Source organism: Schistocerca americana, chromosome 6 (assembly GCF_021461395.2).
Source record: "Schistocerca americana isolate TAMUIC-IGC-003095 chromosome 6, iqSchAmer2.1, whole genome shotgun sequence".
NCBI classification, from domain to species: Eukaryota; Metazoa; Arthropoda; class Insecta; order Orthoptera; family Acrididae; genus Schistocerca; species Schistocerca americana.
The window spans coordinates 547,084,887-547,109,282 of record NC_060124.1 but is presented as its reverse complement, the minus strand read 5'-3'; positions in this window follow the sequence as shown (position 1 = coordinate 547,109,282).

Genomic DNA, 24,396 nt, shown 5'->3' with positions numbered 1-24,396 from the left:
GGTGTAATAAATAAAAAATGAAATAAAGACGTGCCTTCTGCAACAGCATTTTCCTCAGCAACATTAGCCCCGAAAGTAGATTTCAACGACATAAAAATCATAGTGCATAAGGGCCAAAGTATAAATAGCAGCGGTGATGAACTCTCTCTGAATTTTCAGTCGAACATAAGGCATCATTAATTTCATTGTTTACTCTTTTGAGGTTACATCCACATGCTAATCAATTGTTGTTTGCCAATGCCGTTCAGTGAATTGCAACATCAGTTTGATTACACTAAGCGTGCTTTGATTTATGTGTCCCACGCAAAGACACTCGCTTCTGTTATAAGCAGCATCTGAGTTTGTTTACATACCTACTACTTCATAAACAGATACACAGATAAGCCAGAATAATATGGCCGCCGATCTACTGTCGATATAAATCCGTTCAGGCGATAGTAGCGACACATGGCGAGGAATGACTGCTAGTCAGACAAACGCACGGTGCATGTTGTATATCACAAGGGCAAGAGCGTGATGGAATGGAGTGTGTTGAGTGGTTCGATGAACACAGTCCCGATTTCCAGTTGATGTGTTGGCTCTCCTATCTCGACACATCTAAACCCGATTGAAGACATCTGGGCATGTGGCGTCAGAGCCCATGGCACCCATCCCTGGAATTTACGGATTTAGGTGATTTGTGTGTGCAGATGTGATGCCAGCTCCGTCTAAGGGGTTCAAATGTTGATTACCTTTTAGTTCCTCTGTGTGTAGTGCCATATTACTTGTGGCTCACTGTGTTGAATGGTAGATGTCGGGATTATGGAGACTACTTTGTTGTCCTTAGGAGCATTGATTTTGTAGTCACTCTAGTCTTTTGAGTGTTATCATTAATGTCATTGATTTTCCTACTCTTTTTAGAATTATACTTAGTGTCAATGATATTTCTGTTAAACGTAGACGGCAAATGTTAATGTTGCACAAAACAGTTTCTACCATTTCCATCGACGAATAGGTAATGACTGATGCAGTTCGCATCGGGGACAGACTCGAACGAGTTTTATTCCGAAGGACCTTCCATTTGTTTCCATTAATCTACTAAGAGGAACCACCGAAATGTAGATCTTGTTGGTCGGAAGAGAATATGAACCACAGTCAACCCCAATGCGAGCCGTCTACATTACCACAACGCCGCCTGTTGCAAATAAAACAAATAACGAGACTTGTTATATTATCAATCGAAAGGTTTATTCGATTGGTAACTGTGGTTTCAGGTGGTATTGGCCGCGGTATCGCGGTCGCACATTTTGGCAGCCAGACGGTCTTCTCCAGACGTCGCGTTGGTGGCCACGCGTCAAGACATTCAGCGTCTGGCATGGGGGCTCTCAAGAGCTGCGCGGTGTGATGTACAGACCTCCAAGGTGGGCGCGGAGGACACCGAAGTGATCTGCGACAAATATAAATTTCAAAATTATAAACGTCGCCCTATTATGGTGAGTTGATATAACATCTGTAAAGGAAAGTGCTAAATTATCGTAGGACCACATGCTAATAAATGGTCAGTTTCTGTATCCATAGGAGGGATGTCTCTATCGCGCCAACTCATGAACCCTAGAATACTAATTATCACAAATATGAAAATTACCGACAGTGAATGTTTGCCTATTTACTCCTCCCAGAGTGTTATCTATTGTGGTGAATTGACCTACTAAATTATTGCATCAGATGGTAGATAGTTGTTACAAGGATCAGAATATTTGTGAGTTAGTCAATATCTCACCCAGACGCATGTATTATGCTCACCTGAACTATATTCATCATGGAACAGAGAGAATTGTGACTGTTGCTAAATCCATCCTTACCAAAATAGTAGAGTTTCTTAAAACAAGTTGTGTAAATGTTCAGTTCAAATTCGGAGAGCTTAAAGGATAAATACGGGACAGAAAAGTAAACGATCATGCAGCAAAAGAAATGGGATTAAAATACCAAGTATAATCGTGGGAGGCTGAAGGTGAAACTTCGCTGAGAACTTGATAATTGTTATGGGCGGGAGAGGACATATGAGAACGTTATCTGAAAGGCTCTCCCTCATCTGAAAGTGTAGGCAACGGTATTGTATGTACCATTGATTCTTGAGTTTAAGTATATCCTACCAATACTAGAGCTGAAAGATACGTATGCCGCGAACGGATTTTGTATCTGATCAGAGTTTACAATTGGTATAAAAGAACAGCAGACTATAGGTACCGAGAAAGTTTATGGGTCGACCATAGAATTTTGTAGCCATGGTGATATATCTAAACTGACACCATTTCAGTTATATTAAAAATCGTAAAACTATACTCGAATAATATCTTAAAGATTCCCCTTCTGAAGGGAGCTACCATGTGATCATGAAATGAGAAATACTCTTAGAAACCAAAATCTGTTGTCCTTTACGCAGATCGAAGTACCACTCACATTAACAGCACCGCCTTAATCTTCCTCCTGCAGCCGTCTCTGCAGCAACTCCACGAAAAAGGCGTCCAGTGTGAACTGACGTTCCTGTTGGAAAAGATCTTATTACTTTCACGTTATCTAACACGTGAAGTGATTCAAAATTTGTGCTAGTTCCTGTCATATACAAGTATAACGAATTGTAACATTTACCACAAATTCGCACGGTTCAGGTATCGAAATTAAGAATATAGTAATTCAATTTAGTATCCAACTAACACAATTCGTTTCACATCTCAGATACTATTAATACTAACAAGTAACTAATATCCCATTATCTTTAACATTTTCTGTGTACGACTGGTTAATGATGTGCTTCTGAGGTTATGCCGTGTTGTTGTTCCTGCTTTATGGTCAACATTTCAACAAGTGACCGAGCCATTTTCTTCAGATCGTGAGACGTTTCCTGACTGATATGAGTCAAGCAGAGAGTACATTACCGCAAAGTTCGCAGCACATGAAGTTGATGGCTGGGACGTCCGTTGAAGTATTGTGCACAAAATGAACACAACAATTCGGCCTAACACCCGGAAGTAGACCATTAATTAGTACCATCTTCGAGAGTAAGTTATCATGTAATGAGAAAACGAAAAATTCACTTTGAAACCAAATGCTACTATTCCTGATACTGTTCGCATTTATACTAACCGGAGCAGGACGGACTTCTTTCTCTTCCTGCAGCCGCTTCTGCAGAATCTCCTCAAAAAAGGCGTCCAAAGTGAACTGACGCTCCTGCTGGAAAAGAACTTATTAGTTTTATGTCACCCAACATGTGCAGTAATCCAAAATTAATACTAGTTTCTGTCATATAAAAGTGTTACGAAGTGTTACATTTGTCATAAATTGAGCAGTGTACAAGTATCGGTATTTAATATCTAGTAACTCAATTTAATAGCCAAGAAACACCAGTCGTGTGATGTCTCAGCAACAATTAATACTAACAAATATCTAATATCCCATTATATTTAACATTTTTCTGGGCACGACTGGTTAATGATGTGCTTCTGAGGTTATGCCGTGTTGTTGTTCCTGTTTTACGGTCAACATTTCAGTAACTGACCGACCAATCTTCTTCAGGTCGTGTGACGTTTCCTGACTGGTATGAGTCCAAGCAGCGTGAACACATTAGTGCAATGTTCGCAGCACATGAAGTTGATCGCTGGGACGTCCGTCGAAGTAATGTGCACAAAAAGAACACAACAATTCGGCCTAATACCCGCAAGCAGACGAGTTTCTAGTATCATAGTCGAGAATAAGTTTTCATGTAGTGATAAAACGATAAATTCACTTTGAAACCAAATGCTACTATTCCTACTACTTTGTAATTTACACTCACCGAAACAGAAACGACTTCTTTCTCTTCCTGCAGCCGCTTCTGCATTATCTCCTCAAAAAACGAGTCCAGGGTGAACTGACGCTCCTGTAAGGAAAAGAACTTATTAGTTTGATTAGTCGTAGAGCTTGCTTGGTAATTCAGAGATAGCGCTAGTTCTTTACATGTACATGTGTTACAAATTTTGCAATGTCGTCTTGTACCAGTCGATCGCGTTGGCAGCATATTTAGTGCGCCTCTGCCCCAGATTATTTTTCACCATAATTCTTTACAACTGGATAGGGATGTTACCTTTCTCAAGCCTCTCACATAGTTATTTCCTCAGTGTTAACAAATACCACACCCAATTTACCGGAATGATAAATGGTTAGAATCAACTGTCCATGTCTGAGGTCAGTGTTAAGCTTAATGGGCTTCAATACAATTGTCAGAATTGTTTAAACAGCATTCAGGTTCGATTATCAACATTAGCTTACCTAATGCGACAAGTCCGGATATATTGTGGTAATAACACGGAGGAGAGGATCTAGGGCCAGTGGGATCCAGGGGAAAGGGCCAGTATAATGCAGCAAAGGAGTCCTGCAGGGAACATAGCGAGAGACACAGTGTGAGGCTACCCTGCGGATCAGAGAATATACGACTCTGACATGCTAAAGGCTTTTTCTAAGGGCTTCATACTCATGTTAAACGACCACTATATCTGTGGCGCATGTAGTATTAGAATTCCTATAGTCCATATTTTAAGGCGCTTTATCTTTTGATGCGAAGGCAGAAGTAAGTATGGAAGAGGTCTCAAGCTCTTTGTTTTACTTGAAGTCAAGACTACTATGGCAAATTATAAAAATTTTATGTAGGTCTGGAGATAAGCTCAAGTTTTAGAGTGACGACTATTGTGAACTGTTGAGTGACTAGCACAACCCACTTCGCTCCAGTGATCAACAAATCCATCCATCCATCAGTGACATTCATTGCCGCCGGTACTTTGTATCTGATCACGATCCAGAAGAGCAGTATGCTAACAACACGCTCCTCCATACAGTGACGTCTATCGTCTGACGATGACGAGGCGGTCGATCAGTACCTTTGGAACTTCAGAGTAATGATTGGACGGAGTTAGGTAGTTAGGTGGTATTTTATATAATCGTCACAATCATCACTCGTGCAGAGATGCCTATCTAAGACGTGTTATTTACAATGACGTGTCACATGGGATGTATACAGCAAAAAAACATTCATTTACAGTAAATCGTGACAGTCTGTAATATCAACTGACCATGTAACGTACAATCAGTTAGCTCTCAGACTTTACTGCTTTGCGTGCTATGTCACTGCAATATAACGTGGCTCACCTTTACAGTACCCCGAACAGCGACCAAGTTGTTCTCCAGTCGCAGACCCTCGCCTTTCTCCCCTCCCAAACACCGGGAGAAAAACTTCTTCATGCGGCGGAACATTGCTGTAACGATAACAAACAGCACATTAGACATGACCAGACCGTGTCTACGAGTAAGTTTTGCAGCAATGTCTCACAACTCGATCGCAAGAAAAACCTGTAGCCGTGACGACATGTCTGTAACTTTAGCTTTTGTAAAATAGCAACTGCTTGTATCAAAAACGACATGTACAGTCTATATAATTGATTGAGCTTATACATTTGTTACTAGTCAAGAATTAGTTACTTTAATTTTGTGTCAGTAATTCGTAGAGCATGAATCAAAACAATAACAGTTATTCGAAGTTTAGCAATCGCGTGTTCATTAGGTGGTACTTTGACTCTGAAGAGAATAAATTTGTTTTATTAGCAACTAGCTGAAGGCTTATCTATTAGACTAAACTTAATTAGCAAGCCATTACAATACTACAATAGTTTCAGATATACAGCTGCTTCGCCGGCTGGTGTGGCCGTGCGGTTCTAGGCGCTTCAGTCTGTAACCGCGTGACCGCTACGATCGCAGGTTCGAATCCTGCCTCGGACATGGATGTGTGTGATGTCCTTAGGTTAGTTAGGTTTAAGTAGTTCTAAGTTCTAGGGGACTGATGACCACTGATGTTAAGTTCCATAGTGCTCGGAGCCATTTGAACAATTTTTTATACAGCTACTTCAGATATTACAACTTCAGATTTTGTCAACTATTACAGCATGATATGCGGAATATCTTCCCCTGGGGCAGGAACAAGAATTAGTTTTTTATGTGTGTTGGTGGTAGGACGAAGTTACTAAATAATAAACTACGCTACAATCTGATGGCTATACCTTCCGCGGTATATGACGAGAATACGATTTTTACTGCTATCCATAATACCGAGTCAGTATATTCTCTCAGGGCTGCACTGTCCCTTCTTTGTGTCAGTCATCGAGAACCCTACATATAAATTACACTTCATTGCCATAATAACTATATCTGTGGTTGAAATTTACCCACCGGTTTCTACATGAAGAAAACTTAAAAATAGCTTATAAACAGCTAATAGGTTTAACATTCGACAGTGCTCCAAGTTATTAACTGTACTTCCTTAAGTGACAGGAAAAGATAATAATTTTGCTACAAATCAATGTCGACTCAGTATGACACTACACAGCCGGAACCTGTTTACGACTTTTCTTTTTCACCGACGGCAGAAGATAAAAGCATGAACCAACGATAGGACATACCGTATGTATGTGCAATCGAAATGGAGAGTGATAGGTGACACCATTCTATTTGTGAAACTAAGCTATAAATCTGAGAATACATCATTCCAGCAGTTGAACATTGGCAAAAACTCAGTGAGGATATCTCTCTCTACAAGCCAAGCATTTTCGGAACTTTCTGAAGTTGCATTACATATTGAAAAAATTTACAGGAATGGCTCTTGTCTCTTGGTGGGTATAGTCTATATACCTCGCTTCTGAAACAGAGCGTTCGCTTCATTCAAAGATTCTAAAGCTCCCCAAGAACTTGTTCTCGAAACACAAAATCCAACACTATAACGCCTGAATCAAAATTATAGATTCCTTTACTCAAGAAACTAATTCGTTTCGATACTTCAACTACTCCAGAGAATACGGAAGTCATTATTATGCAATGGTCGACCACAGTTAAGCTGATTTTTGTTAGCAAACCCTGCGATCAACATTAGGCAGCAACCTCGATAACTGCAGAGAACAACGTTGTACTGGAACGTCGATATCAATTTTTTAAACAATAACTGGAAAGAAAATTTTCAGTAATTGTAATCTATGTAAGACGAAATAAGCATGTTATAGCAGTGACAAATATGCAGCTGAATCTTGATTGTTGAAAACGTCCGTACAGTTAATAAACTCCCAAGTGATCTAACAGTTAACAAAACTCAGAGATAGTGCTTTAGTTTCCTTAAGCAACAGGCAAGTAAGAATCTCATATTATGGTGACAAGTCAATTCTGTATAACTCTACACAGTTGTAACCAGTTTCCAACGTGTTTTCTTCTTCGCAGACGGAAGATAAGTCAAGCAGTATAACCCTGCAGCGATCATAGGCAATATGTAAGTGTAATCGACGAAACAGGAAGGTCGGTTACACTGTTTTCATTGTGAAAGTAAAAATTGATGTATCTAGAGACCGCTCCGAGTCTACCACAACAACCACAGATAAATTTTACTAACAGTCCGATTATATTACTGGAGAAGGCGATAAAGAGATAGACTATTACGGTCGAAAACAAAAATAAAAAATATTTTGTAGTGGAGGCGTTGTGCAGCTTTAATGACTGTTAACAACTGTATTGTGCAATAGACAGCTACGACGGTACGTTTCATTAGGGACCATCGAATTTGGGTTAAAATCAGACCATCATCGATCCCGAAAACCGTCTCAGCTATGCTTTCATGTATATGGCAATAGCAGTTATCAAACGTAGATAGCTCGACCATTGGTATTATCTGTATAGACATTACATTGGTAAAAATGTCTATGGAGTTAAATGGACATAATGGACATGACAAGTTAATGTCAATGACGGAACACTGTACATCCGGAATTGCTATTCCTATTACGCAAGTTTATAGTTGATATCGTTTTTAGGCTTGATGACGGTCTGATCCTCGACCGAAACATACATTCTCTCATAAAATGTACCGTTATAGCTGTGATTGCATAATGCAGTTCTTTCGAAGAGCATATAAAATGAAAGTAACGTCACTGCTGCAGAAACTGACTGGGCAGAAACAAAACGTAAAAGTTTATAAAGCTAAGATCAATATAACGAAAAAATCGAATAATATCTTACACAAATTGCTCTAGAATAAACTCAACGGAAATATAACGAAAACACAAAATTTGATTCCAATAATTCGCTTAATCTACACAGATTAAACGAAGACAAGGATACCAATCACACATCCACAAAATAACAACATAATAGAATAATAACATGCACAAATTCTTCCAGAATGAACCAAAAGAAAATGTACGCTGCACCTATATAGCCCCAACAAAGACAGCAATACCACACACATCCACATAAAACGACATAATCGATAAATAACACACTGGAACTATTCCATAATAAACCAAAAAACTGTGAACCCCCAAACAAAAAAAAAGAAAAGACGCACAAGAAAACTCCATATAACTACGACTTTATCGAAAAATAACACACACAAATTCCTCAAGAATAAACAGAACGAAAATAAATTCAAAAATTTGGTATCACACTGCAAACGAACGTTAACAGGTCAAAAAGTACCATAGAACAAAACGAATCATACATCACAAGCGCGAGCCACTGGCAACAACAATAAGAACCCTACAAAACAATCGATTTCATATACGCTACCCCTCAGCGGCGTCACATTCGAAAAAAAACAGCCAACTATTAATAAGTTAAAAAATTATGACTAACATTACTACTCGTTCCTCTCTGGACAACTTCTACAATGTACTTAGGTTCACGGCTAACAGCACCATAGACAATTCTCCCATATTACAAAAATAGCTAAAGAATTGCAACAATCAACATGATAAAAATTATCATTAATCACTTTACTCACAAAAATATATCTTCTGCTCTTAAGGCACTGCCTAACCTCACCATCGTATATCGTGCGAAATAAAGAAGAAAACAGTTTAATATATGTCAGAAAAAAAAGAAACATTAATCGTTAATAGTTTTCTATTGATAATATAACCTGTGGCCTCAAGTTACCCCCTCCCCCCAATAAACAACACCATCGTATATCACGACACATTTGCAATAAAGAGCATATTTTACAAACTTTGTAAATTACAATAGTAACTAACACAAACACAGATAGCATTTAATAACAGATCGCTTACACGCTCTGTAACGTAAAGTCATGACGTCAAGAGGACGTCATGGGTGAAACCACATGGATAGAATCTGAAAGAGCACTTGACAAAGTTGTCACTGTTGAACTAAGCTGTTAATTTGAGAATACGTGATGAAAGCACATTAACTTAAAAAATTAAGTGTAGAGGTCTAACTCTACAAGTAACCACCTGACGTTAGAAACCCCATAAAAAATTAAAACGAAATGCTATTTCACGTTATTACTGTTAAGAACTTCATATTCCGTAATCACACCACACTCCTCCACATGCTTCAATTTTCCAGTACTTCACCACTAATATACATTCATTTATTAGCTTTTAAGATATTCTCACTCGAGATGACTGTGTATACTCAATAAATACGCAAAGGTAACCCAATAGCTCATACCTACTGCGGGTACGATGCAGCTGGCCTCTGAAGCCGGCGTGCGCTTCGCTGAGAGCTTCTAAAGCTCCTAAAGAACTTTAAAATGTTTCCCTAGATGTGCTCGAAACACAAAATACAACACTGCAAGACGTAATTCACAACAGAAGCTTCGTACACTCAATAACTCGCAGAACGAATTCGTATGAATACTTCGAGTACTCTAGAGAATACGGAAGTAATTGCTAGGCAACGGTCCACAATGGTTCAAGTGACATGGCATTGTTGTTAGCATACACTGTGATGAACATTAAGTAGCATCCCGGTAACTACAGAGCACATCACTATATAGAGACGTCGATATCCATGGTTAAATAAGAACAGCATTTAAATTTTAAACAATTTAAATCTATGTAAGACGAAATAACCATGTTTTGGGATCGAAAGATATCCAGAAGTATCTAAATAATGAAACCGCCCGAATAGCCTATAGATTCCCATTGGAATTCTTATTTAGCAGTTCGAGGTGCGTGAGAAGAGTAATGAGACTGACAATACTCTGAGGGATCTGGCCGCGCTGTGTTGTTCTACTGCTGTAATGAACGGTTTGCAATCTCTTCTAGTTGGTGAGTACGCCGTCACACGGTTTTTGAAAGCGCCATCGGGGAAGTTGTGATTTTGTTGCGTGTTGTAAAAGTGGAAAAGTGTAATTTAGAGCAATGTTATGCCATCAAGTGTTAAACTTGGGGCACCAGCGAGAGTGATCTTCTCAGAATTGAAACAACCCTATGGGGAACATTCTTTATCAGTAGTCCAAGTTTCTGTGTGGCACAAATCATTTCTGGAAGGCCGAGAACACGTTGAAGATGGACCTCGTTCAGGGTATACCTTCAGCTTATAAAATCGACGAAAACGTCGAACGTATGCGTTCTCTTGTGACATCAGACCGGTGTGTAAAAATTAAGGTGATGGATGACATGGTGAAACATTTTCAGCATGCATCAAATTTGCATCGGAGTTTTGCACATGCGAAAGATTTATGCCAAACGGTGCCATAAAACCTCACAACTGAGCAGGAGGAGATGGGAAGAAACGTGTGCCCTGTCCTCTTGCGAGAATTGCGCATGGCCACGAATGGTTCAGTTGTACAATCACAGGTTATGAATCCTGAATTTCAAAGTACGATCCTGAGAATAAGTGGCAGAGTGAGGAGTGGAACACTGTGGAATCTCCTCAACTGAAATGAGCTCGAATCATGAAGTCAAAGGCGGAAGCAAAACTGATTTGCAGTTATGACAGATCTGCTTTTTTCCATATAGATTTGTTCATCTAGGACGAACCGTCAAACAGCTGTGTTACAACGATGTCCTGGAAAAGCTCAGGAAAGAGGTGAATCGCCGGCCTGAGTGGCCGTGCGGTTCTAAGCGCTACAGTCTGGAACCGGGCGACCGCTACGGTCGCAGGTTCGAATCCTGCCAGGGTCATGGATGTGTGTGACGCCCTTAGGTTAGTCAGGTTTAATTAGTTCTAAGTTCTAGGCGACTGATGACCTCAGATTTTAAGTCGCATAGTGCTCAGAGCCATTTTTGAAAGAGGTGAATCGAGTGATATCAAACATTGCAGATTGGACGGCGCATCATGATAACGCCCCATGCCACATGGCCACTTCCATCACGGATTTTTTTACTTCAAAAGGCATTCCTGTTGTTCCACAAACCCCCCCCCCCCCCCCCATTCACAGAAAGGTGGTGTCTGTGACTTGTTTTTTTTTTCCAATTTCGGAAAATGTCTTAAAAGGATTTCATTTTGGGACTCTGGAGAATATTTAAGAGCATATGACCGACATGGGAAATGCCCTACCAGTTGAAGGCTTTCTACGCTTCTACCGATACCGAGGAACAACGACTTCGCCGGCCTATAGCTGCCGATGGGAACTAATTTGCAGGAGACATTATTGTCGTTTGAAAGAAATAAAACCTTGGTATATTAGAAATCAGTCTCACTGCTTTTCTCACACGCCTCCTACTACAAGATATTGATTCACATATCTTGCGTAACAGAAGAGAAAAACTCTTTTGTTAAGCTGCCAGATTCCCTCGATACGATGCAGTGCACTTGCCAGGAGTTCCAAAATAAATTTTTCTTCACACACGGAAAAAAATTCCAGCAGCACTAATCTCCAGCATCGCAGGGAGTACGTATGCGTAATTCATAAGAGAAGAGGTTTCCTAAAACCGTCATCATTGTGGAACTAAGCAATTAGTTTGATAATACATGATGCATGGGCACGAACTTCGCCAAAAACAAAGTACAGAAATCTGCCTCTACAAGTAAACATCCAACCTTTGAAACTGCATAAAAAAGTAAAACAATGTTCTATTTCACACTGCATACCGTTAATAACGGCATGTTCTGAGATGATACCACACTCCAGCACCCGCATCAATTTTCCAGTAATTCTCCGCTATATACTCAGCCATTAACAAGTTTATGCGATATTCTAACCGCAAATGATTCTGTATGACAAATAAATAGGTGGTAGTTAAATCAACGGCTCATATCTCTTGCAGCACAACCCAGCTCGCCTCTGAAGCTGGGCGTTCGCTTTTCTGAAAGCTTCTAAAGCTCCTCAAGAACTTTAAAATGTTTCGCTAGATGTGCTCGAAACACAAAATGCAAGACTGCAATACTTAATTCACAACTGAAGCTCCTTACACTCAATAACTCGCAGAACGAATTCGTATGGATCCTTCGAGTACTCCAAAGAATACGGAAGTAATTGCTACGCAACGGTCCACAACGGTTTACGTGAGATGGCATTGTTGTTTACATACCCGAGATCCTCCCCTGGTAGCTGAGTGGTCAGCGCGAGGAAAGTCATACCTAAAGACCCGAGTTCGATTCACGGCTGTGTCGGGAGATTTTCTCCGCTCAGGGACTGGGTGTTGCGTTGCCCTTATCATCGTTATTTCATCCCCATGGACACTCAAGTCGCCGAAGTGGCGTCAACTCAAAAGACTTGCACCAGTCGAATGGGAGGCCCTAGCCACACGGCATTTCCATTTCAACAGTAAACCGAAATCCCAGTAAAGCAATATCGTTTAGCAACGTGGATATAAATGTTAGACAACCACTGAAACAAAATATTATATAAGTCAATTGTACATTTCAACTTTTCATAAAATAGCATCGAAGCATAACGACGTCGAATGCTGATGCCCTCGATCCCGCTTTTAGTCATGTATTGAAATGTTATGTCACGCGTAAAAATTGATTCCTTCAGCGCATGTGACTTCCACCAGATTCGACGCCCGTTTGTGTGATTCCACTAATTGTTTCCCAGTGTAGTGATTTTCTATATTGAAACCTGGTTGTCAAGGGAAGGCCATAATCAATTACTATTGGTTGCCCTTAACAGTTACACACATTTATTATTAAAGAAGTAGTTCCAGACTCAACAATAAATTAAAAAATACCACGCTTTATTAATGAAGCCATAAACGACAGTGTAAATAATAGTGTTTTCAGTGCGTTACAATTTAGCAAATCACCATAAAATCCTGATACTTATAACGTTTAAAAAGAAAAAAACAAGGCACTGTGATGATGACTGACGGCCTTACACTCCAAGAAAGACAGCAAATTAAGAATGTTTATGAACTCGCTGCGATTGCAACTTACAGGTATTGAAATATTAAAAGTAAGAGCCCACAAACACAGTAGAAGGTATCAGACGGCACGAATGGCAGAAAATAAGGTTTTAAGGCGTACTGCTGAAACAGAAATATCGAATTAATTTTTCAGAGCAAATGACCACAATCATGACTGAAGGCCTTACACGCCAGGAACGGCAATTATATAAAAATTTTAGAAACCTACTGTAAAACAGCAAATAAAACCAAAGGTTAATTAAAAGAAACAAGCAATTGACCACGAAACAGGTGAAATAATATGATGGTAATCTTGTAACACAATCCTTACACTGATACAGTCTGGCCTGCAACGGAGGGTGGAAACCTACAAACAGCACCAACGCGAGCACCAGCACGGCTCATATACACTTCGATTAATCTCCTCATCGCGAAAATGGAAGACTTGCCAATGGGATGGATCACATGTCACATACATATTTTTATTGGCCTCGTCCATGTTTTTTACTGCTTTGTCTATACAATCAAATTATAAATTGAACGAGTGTCCTTTTAATACAGGGTGGTCCATTGATAGTGACTGGGCCAAATATGTCAAAAAATAAGCATCAAACGAAAAAAACTTCAAAGAACGAAACTCGTTTAGCTTGAAGGGGGCAACCAGAGGGCACTATGGTTGGCCCGCTAGATGGCGCTGCCATAGGTCAAACGGATATCAACTGCGTTTTTTAAATAGGCACCCTCATTTTTATTACATATTCGTGAAGTACGTAAAGAAGTATGAATGTTTTAGTTGGAGCACTTTTTTCGCTTTGTGGTAGATGGCGCTGTAATAGTCACAAACGAATAAGTACGTGGTATCACGTAACATTCCGCCAGTGCGGACGGTATTTGCTTCGTGATATATTACCCGTGTTAAAATGGACCGTTTACCAACTGTGGAAAACGTCGATATAGCGTCGATGTATGGCTATTGTGATCAAAATGTCCAATGAGTGTGCGCTATGTATGCTGCTCGGTATCTTGGACGACATCATCCAAGTGTCCGGACCATTCGCCAGATAGTTGCGTTATTTAAGGTAACAGGAAGTGTTCAGCCACATGTGTAAAGTCAACTACGACCTGCAACAAATTATGTAGCTCAAGTAGGTGTTTTAGCTGCTGTCGCCGCCTAACCGCACATTAGTAGCAGACAAACTGCGCGAGAATCGGGACTCTCAAAAACGTCGGTGTTGAGAATGCTACATCAACATTGATTGCGCCCGTACCATATTTCTATGCACCAGGAATTGCATAGCGACGACTTTGAACGTCGTGTACAGTTCTGCCACTGGGCACGAGAGAAATTACGGGACGATGACAGATTTTTTGTACTCGTTCTATTTAGCGATGAAGCGTCATTAACCAACAGCGGTAACGTAAACCGGCATTATATGCACTATTGGGCAACGGAAAATCCACGATGGCTGCGACAAGTGGAACATCAGCGACCTTGGCGGGTTAATGTATGGTGTGGCTTTATGGGAGGAAGGATAATTGGCCCCCATTTTATCGATGGCAATCTGAATGGTGCAATGTATGCTGATTTCCTACGTAATGATCTACCCATGTTACTGCAAGATGTTTCACTGCATTTTAGAATGGCGACGTACTTCCAACATGATGGATGTCCTGCACAATCACGCGTGCGATTGAAACGGTATTGAATAGCGTATTTCATGACAGGTGGATTCGTTGTCGAAGCACCATACCATGGCGCGCACGTTCACCGGATCTGACGTCCCCGGATTTCTTTCTGTGGGAAAAGTTGAAGGATATCTGCTATCGTGATCCACCGACAACACCTGACAACATGCGTCAGCGCATTGTCCATGCATGTGCGAACATTACGGAAGGCGAGCTACTCGCTGTTGAGAGGAATGTCGTTACACGTATTGCCAAATGCATTGAGGTTGACGGACATCATTTTGAGCATTTATTGCATTACTGTGGTATTTACAGGTAATCACGCTGTGACAGCATGCGTTCTCAGAAATGATAAGTTCACAAGGGTACATGTATTACATTGGAACAACCGAAATAAATTGTCCAAACGTACCTACATTCTGTATTTTAAGTTAAATAACTTACCTGTTACCAACTATTCGCCTAAAATTGTGAGCCATATTTTTGTGACTATTACAGCGCCGTCTACCACAAAGCGAAAACAGTTATCCAACAAAAAAATTCATTTTTCATTATGTACTACACGAATATGTAATAAAACTCGTGGTTCCTAATTTAGAAAACCGCAGTTGATATCCGTTTGACCTATGGCAGAGCCATTTAGCAGGCCAACCATAGGGCAATCTGGATTCCCCCTTCAAGTTTCGTTCTTTGTAGTTTTTTCGTTTGACACTTATTTCGTAAGATATTTGGCCCGGTCACGATCAGTGGACCACCATGTATATTTTAATTGAAGTTCTCCTAAAAAGAATCATTTTAAAAGGCGAACTTCAAAATAAACTAGGCTGGGTTTGAGAACAGAGGCCCAACATGCTTCCTTGAAAGGTTCTCTTCCGTTCTGGAACTTTTCCTTGAATTCCCAGGCGGAAGGATACTAGCCGGAAGGTAAGATGCTGCATAGATTCTCCGTAAGGTCACCAATGCGATGTCGAGGCAGGTGTGGAGGCAGTGGAAGGAGGAAGTCTCCTTGTCACCGAGTCCTGCCTGCTGTTTCGACGTCCTAGGCTACCAACATCAGGTCAAGCTAGATCAGATCACAGCTGGAGCTTTTCGCAGCAGCTGCCGTCATACTAAATTACCCACGGAGATGATGCAAATCGTAACCATAGGTGCCTGTCGTTAGATAAGATTAGAAAAGTCTACATTTCAACAACATTGGTTTGTAGCATTATGTTACAGTCTGTTAAGCAGAAAATCTCCTGCTCACTCTCCATTGCCACCATACGCCTACCGTCATATCACTCAGTTATCCTTTCAAAGCGGACGTTCTACAATGCAGTGCTGTGCAGTGGAGAGCTTCACTCTTATCACAATGAATGCATATTCACGTTGGAAAGCAACAAGTAATTTTTAACGTTATCAATGTTAGACGATCAGCTTCAAAAACTAATGAAGGTATAAATAGTTTTATCATTTCAAATTTGTTCGGTGGTTCAGAAAGTAAGTATCGGTCTAGGCCACAGGGCTCTAACCGAGGTTTGTCAGAAGCATTTTTTTTTTTTTTTTTTTTACATTTACTGCTTCTTTCAAGTTCGACAATGATTTCTGTTAATGTGATAAATTCGAGGTTAGTCTATGGCTTGTATTCCATGTTAAACTGCAGAGCCACCTGTAACAGACTCGCTAAATCAATTACAAGAATGGAGGAAGCAACACTACCAAACTACTACGGTGTTCGAACCAGCTTCCCTATTGATGATTCGAGTTTTACTTTTACATTTATACATTACATCGATTATCCTTGTATACTTCAGTAATATTTTTAAATACATTTGAGTGATTAGCTGAGTATACACTCCTTTCCCCTCAGAGCGAAGGAATACAATTACGCTAAACAAAATTTCCTTCTTTTTAGATTAAATAACACAATGGGATTATGTGTTAGATAATACTCTGGAAAGTATAAATAAAAATTTTATTCCTTATCTTCTTTTTTCTAAAGACATTAAATCTGTCGTACAAGACATACTGTTGTTGTTGTTATGGTTTTCAGTCCGAAGATTAATTTGATGCTGCTCTCCCCCCCTGCTCTCACATAGCTGCAAAACTACTGTAAATTGCATCCAGAAAAACCTGTTGTTGTCTCAGGTAGGGTCCTATCAACCAATCCCAGCTATATCCTGGTATAAAACATGTGGAAACAAAATACATTATCTGTCGCCTAAAGGGACACTATTTTTTTTTCTCGGTTGTCGAAGTCCGAAACTTCATGCCATAGCTGAAAAAAGGCGGCAGTGTCTGACGACACAATAAATGCATCAGTTTCTCTTTAAGGGGACCTGGACGTGCACGGGCTGCGTTTTCATAGCTCGCTCTCAGTGCACATTACTCTTCATCTACAATGAATAACATTAACTCAAGCTGTATTAGGATATTTATTAAAATATCTCCTACAGTTTAAGAATTACAGTATTTTGCCTAATAGGTGTTTTTATAATACACTTCCCATTCAGGTACCATTTTCTGGACCATCATCAGTCTCATAGCATTCAGACTGTGACAGACTGCTTTCAACATTCACAGGAACACATTATGCCTCTCGTTTTGTAGTTTGGAGTATATCTGGGGAAATAAAAACCCTTATTTTACCACATTATTATTTTGTCTAAAAAATACCGCTAAAATTATATACAGAATGACAAACATAGATCATTTCTGCGATGTATTACGCTCAATACAAAGATGCTATCCCATTCTTCACTTGAGGCAAACTTGGAGAACATGGATGAAACCATTGAGAAGTTATATGTACCTAATGTTCTGAAAACGTAGTTTCGAGAGAATGAGAAAAGAATATTCACAGTGTTTTTGACGCAGCGTATGCCTCTTTCAGAACATTCCAGCAGTATAATCTTCCTGGCCAGCTGCTTCTTTATCATCTGTAGACTTCTTCAGGGGCCTTTTCCTTACACTAGCTTCCACAGCTTCAACTACTCGCTGACGATCTATGGCAGTCAGAGCAGCTATCCTATTATTTCCTGGCTGGATGCCTAATTTGTCCATTACTTTTATCCTGATGGTTACACCATCATTGAAACACATGACAGCATTCATCGCACCCATTTTGAGTACTGTCAATCCAACAAAACTCCTCTACTACTTTAAGTGTCTCATTTCCTAATCTAATTTCCTCAGCATCACCCGACTTAATTCGACTACATTCCATTATCCTCGTTTTGCTTTTGTTGATGTTCGTCTTACACCCTCCTTTCAAGACACTATCCATTCCGTTGAACTGCTCTTCCAAGTCCTTTGCTGCCTCTGACAGAATTACAATGTCATCGGCGGACATCGAAGTATTTATTTCTTCTCAATGGATTTTAATTCCTACTCCGCATTTTTCTTTTGTTTCCTATACTGCTATTTCAATATACAGATTGAATAGCATCGGGGTGAGGCTACAACTCTGTCTCACTCCCTCCCCAACCACTGCTTCCCTTTCATGTCCCTCGATTCTTATAACTGCCATCTGGTTTCTGTACAAATTGTAAATAGCCTTTCGCTCCCTGTATTTTACCTCTGCCACCCTCAGAATTTGAATGAGAGTATTCCAATCAACATTGTCAAAAGCTTTCTCTAAATATACAAACGCTAGAACCGTAGGTTTGCCTTTCCTTCATCTTTCTTCTAAGATAATTTGTAAGGTCAGTATTGCCTCACGTGTTCCAGTATATCTACGGAATCCAAACTGATCTTCCAAGACGGTGGCTTCTACCAGTTTTCCATTCGTCTGTAAAGAATTCGCGTTAGTATTTTGCAGCTGTGACTTATTATACTGATAGTTCGGTAATTTTCACATCTGTCAACACTGCTTTCTTTGGGATTGGAATTATTGTATTATTCTTGAAGTCTGAGAGAATTTCGCCTGTCTCATACATCTTCCTCACCAGATGGTAGAGTTTCCTCTAGACTGGCTCTTCCAAGGCTATCAGTAGTTCTAATGGAATGTTGTCTACTCCAGTGGCCTTGTTTCGACTTAGATCTTTCAGTGCTCTGTCAAACTCTTCACGCAGTATCGTTTCCTCCGTTTCATTTTCACCTGCATCCTCTTCCATTTCCATAATATTGTCCTCAAGAACATCGGCCCTGTATAGACCCTCTGTATGCTCCGTCCACATTTCCGCTTTCCCTTCTTCGCTTATAACTGGGTTTCCATCTGAGCTCTTGATATTCATGCAAGTGGTTCCCTTTTCTTCAAAAGTTTCTCTAATTTTCCTGTAGGGAGTATCTATCTTACCCCTAGGGAGATAAGCCTCAACATCCTTACATTTGCCCTCGAGCCATCCGTGCTTAGCCATTTCGCACTTCCTGTCGATCTCATTTTTGAGAGGTTTCTGTTCCTTTTTGCCTGCTTTTGTACTGTATTTTTATATATTCTCCTTTCATCGATGAAATTCAGTATGTCTTCCGTTTCCCAAGGATTTCTACCAGCCTTCGTCTTTTTACCTACTTGATAGTCTGCTGCCTTCATTATTTCATCGCTCAAAGCTGCCCATTCTTCTCCTACTGTATTTCTTTACCCCATTCCTGTCATCTGTTCCCTTATGCCCTCCCTGAAACTCTGTACAACTTCTGGTTCTTTCAGTTTGTCCAGATCCCATCTCCTTAAATTCCCACCTTTTTGCAGTTTCTTCAGTTTTAATCTACAGTTCATAACCAATAGATTGTGGTCAGAGTCCACATCTGCCCCTGGAAATGTCATCCAATTTGAAACCTGGTTCCTAAATCTCTCTCTTACCATTATATAATATATCTGAAACCTTGCAGTATCTTCAGGGTTCTTCCACGTATACAGCCTTCTTTCATGATTCTTGAACCAAGTGTTAGCTATGATTAAGTTATGCTCTGTGCAAAATTCTACCAGACGGCTTCCTCTTTCATTTCTTAGCCCTAATCACTATTCACCTACTACGTTTCCTTCTCTTCCTTTTCCTGCTCTCGAATTCCAGTCGCCCATGGCTATTAAATTTTCGTCTCGATTAACTAATTGAATAATTTCTTTTACCTCATCATATACACTCCTGGAAATTGAAATAAGAACACCGTGAATTCATTGTCCCAGGAAGTGGAAACTTTATTGACACATTCCTGGGGTCAGATACATCACATGATCACACTGACAGAACCACAGGCACATAGACACAGGCAACAGAGCATGCACAATGTCGGCACTAGTACAGTGTATATCCACCTTTCGCAGCAATGCAGGCTGCTATTCTCCCATGGAGACGATCGTAGAGATGCTGGATGTAGTCCTGTGGAACGGCTTGCCATGCCATTTCCACCTGGCGCCTCAGTTGGACCAGCGTTCGTGCTGGACGTGCAGACCGCGTGAGAGGACGCTTCATCCAGTCGCAAACATGCTCAATGGGGGACAGATCCGGAGATCTTGCTGGCCAGGGTAGTTGACTTACACCTTCTAGAGCACGTTGGGTGGCACGGGATACATGCGGACGTGCTTTGTCCTGTTGGAACAGCAAGTTCCGTTGCCGGTCTAGGAATGGTAGAACGATGGGTTCGATGACGGTTTGGATGTACCGTGCACTATTCAGTGTCCCCTCGACGATCACCAGTGGTGTATGGCCAGTGTAGGAGATCGCTCCCCACACCATGATGCCGGGTGTTGGCCCTGTGTGCCTCGGTCGTATGCAGTCCTGATTGTGGCGCTCACCTGCACGGCGCCAAACACGCATACGACCATCATTGGCACCAAGGCAGAAATGACTCTCATCGCTGAAGACGACACGTCTCCATTCGTCCCTCCATTCAAGCCAGTCGCGACACCACTGGAGGCGGGCTGCACGATGTTGGGGCGTGAGCGGAAGACGGCCTAACGGTGTGCGGGACTGTAGCCAAGCTTCATGGACACGGTTGCGAATGGTCCTCGCCGATACCCCAGGAGCAACAGTGTCCCTAATTTGCTGGGAAGTGGCGGTGCGGTCCCCTACGGCACTGCGTAGGATCCTACGGTCTTGGCGTGCATCCGTGCGTCGCTGCGGTCCGGTCCCAGGTCGACGGGCACGTGCACCTTCCGCCGACCACTGGCGACAACATCGATGTACTGTGGAGACCTCACGCCCTACGTTTTGAGCAATTCGGCGGTACGTCCACCCGGCCTCCCGCATGCCCACTATACGCCCTCGCTCAAAGTCCGTCAACTGCACATACGGTTCACGTCCACGCTGTCGCGGCATGCTACCAGTGTTAAAGACTGCGATGGAGCTCCGTATGCCACGGCAAACTGGCTGACACTGACGGCGGCGGTGCACAAATGCTGCGCAGCTAGCGCCATTCGACGGCCAACACCGCGGTTCCTGGTGTGTCCGCTGTGCCGTGCGTGTGATCATTGCTTGTTCAGCCCTCTCGCAGTGTCCAGAGCAAGTATGGTGGGTCTGACACACCGGTGTCAATGTGTTCTTTATTCCATTTCCAGGAGTGTATTTCATCACTTTCTTCATCATCTGCTGAGCTGGTTGGCATATAAACTTGTACTACTGCAGTAGGCGTGAGCTTCGTGTCTATCTTGGCCACAATAATGCGTTCACTATGCTGTTTGTAGTAGCTTACGCGCGATCCTATTTTTTGTTCATTATGGAACCTACTCCTGCATTACCCCTACTGGAATTTGTATTTATAACCCTGTATTCACATGACCGAAAGTCTTGTTCCTCCTGCCACCGAACTTCACTAATTCCCACTATATCTAACTTTAACCTATCCATTTCACTTTCTAAATTTTATAACCTACCTGACCGATTAAGGGATCTGACATTCCACGCGCCGATCCGTAGAACGCCAGTTTTCTTTCTCCCGCCCATAGAGCACCAAATGTTCTCAATAGCGGAGAGATCTGAAGACCTTTCTTACCAAGGTAGAGTATGGCGATCACGAAGACAGTTAGTAGATAACCTTCCAGTGTGCGGGTGGACATTATCTTGCTGAAATGCAAGTCCAAGATGCCTTGCCATGAAGGGCAAAAAATATCGTCAACATACCGCTCTGCTGTAAGGGTGCAGCGGATTACAACATAAGTGGCCTTGCTATGAAATGAAACATGAAGCTCTATCTAGTTGCTGTGTAAAACCGGTTTCTCTAAAATATTGTGATCTGGAACTATGAAACGAAACAGTCTCATTGGTAGCCCACTTTTATCTGGGGCGTCTTGAGATAGATCGTGGCTGGTCATCGGGGCTCAGCTAGAAGCCAGAATCGTCACTGAAGACAATTCTGCTCCAGCCAACGCTCTCCCAGGCCGAATGTACCCAGCACAGCGAACCGTCTTCTGGTTGTACATACGTCGATGGTAGTCGGCTTAAGGGTCGCCATGAAGTCAGACTTTCGTCTCTCTAGGTCACCCGTACTTATAAACTCTGTGTTCGGCGATGGTCCGCTCATTTTTGCCAGCATCGTTGAATAGTTGCGTGGTTTCCTATTCATATGTGGATCGATTGTCCAATTACTCCAACCAGCTTCTTTGAACTCAACTACATTTCTTCTTTCAAATACTGTCATCTGCTGACATTGTCCACGAGCCTGTTTGCAAGGCATAGTTACTGTCAAACTGAGTACACGGAATGAAATCCTGAAGTACTTTGTGCGCTGGTATCATCATGACCCCTGTTAACTATTCTTGCCAGGTGTGCGGTGACATTGTGCTCCAGCAGTCACACATTCATTCATCGGTCGCCGAAGTTTGCAGTTCTTCATTTTACGTCGATACCTCTGTGAATAACCATTTGTGACCAATTTGAGTCGTTTTCATGTCTTAGACTGTATATTAGATGTTAAGAACGAAAGAGAAGCGGAATTCTTATAATAAACGTTTAGAATCAGAAATGTGTGCTAGTTACCGTCTACGACTCACTCAAAATGGTTGTTTTAAAGCATTCAATTAGGCCGGTTTTCAGTCGTATTACAATGATCATGTCATCGTTGGGTACGTGAAATACCTTTATGACGACCTGAACTCTGATGAGGACACTTATAATAATGTGTCTGAATTTAGGTGTAGGAATAGCTGCCGTTCTCCTTCAAATAATGAAATCAGATACGTTAGTGATATTGGACGTTCAAGTTTGGATCAAAGTAGACTGTCTAACTCATATCAACAGTAGTCCATTGGGTGAAGGTTGGACGTTGGGCAGGCCAATCGATGTCTGCCATGGTACATAAAACAGCAAAAAGCACAACACATAGTAGAAAACATTGGATATCAAAGGAGATATTGGACATATTTGATTAAACAAAAAAATATAAAAATGCAGAAAATGAAGTAAGCAAAAGAGAACAAAGACGTCTAGGGTTGAAACGGACAGAAAGTGTAAAATGGATAGGTTGGAATGACCAGAGAACAATTGCAAGCCCATAGAAACATGTGTAACTAGGGGAAAGGTAGATACCGCCTATAAGAATATCAAAGAAAGCTCTGAATATAAGAAAACCAGCTGCATGAAATCGAGAACTCAGATGGGAGGGCAAGGAAGGGAAACCTGTAAGGTGGAAGGAGTATATAGACATCTACATGTACATGGATACTCTGCCAATCACACTTAAGTGCCTGGCAGAGGGTTCAACAAACCACATTCACAATTCTCTATTATTCCAATCTCGTATAGCGCGCGGAAAGGATGAACACCTATATCTTTCCGTACGAGCTCTGACTTCCCTTATTTTATTGTGGTGATCGTTCCTCCCGATGTAGGTCTGTGTCAACAAAATATTTTTTCATTCGGAGGAGAAAGTTGGTGATTGGAATTTCGTGAGAAGGTTCCGTCGGAACGAAAAACGCTTTTCGTTTAATGATTTCCAGCCTAAACCATGTATCATTTCTGTGACACTCTCTCCCACATTTTGCGATAATACAAAACGTGCTGCCTTCCTTTGAACACTTTCAATGTACTCCGTCAGTCGTATCTGGTAAGGATCCCACACCGTGGAGCAGTATTCTGAGAGAGGACGGACAAGTGTAGTGTAGGCAGTCTCCTTAGTAGGGCTGTGTCTTTCCAATGAAACGCAGTCTTTGGTTAGCCTTCCCCACATTTTCTATGTGTTCTTTCCAATTTAAGATGTTCGTAATTGTAATTCCTAGGCTTTTAGATTATACTGATTTATAGTGTAACCGAAGTTTAACGAGTTCCTTTTAGCACTCATGTGGATGACCTCACACTTCTCGTTATTTAGGGTCAACTGCCACCTTTCGTACCATTGAGATATTTTTTCTTCTAAATCGTTTTGCAGTTTGCTTTTGTCTTCTGATGACTTTATTAGTCGATAAACGACAGCGTCATCTGCAAACAACCGAAGACATCTTCTCAGATGGTCTCCCAAATCGTTTATATAGATAAGGAACAGCAAAGGGCCTATAATACTACCATGGGGAACGCCAGAAATCACTTCTGTTTCACTCGATGACTTTCCGTCAGTCACTACGAACTGTGACCTCTGTGACAGGAAATCACAAATCCAGTCACATAACTGACACGATATTCCATAAGCACGCAATTTCACTACGAGTCGCATGTGTGGTACATTGTCA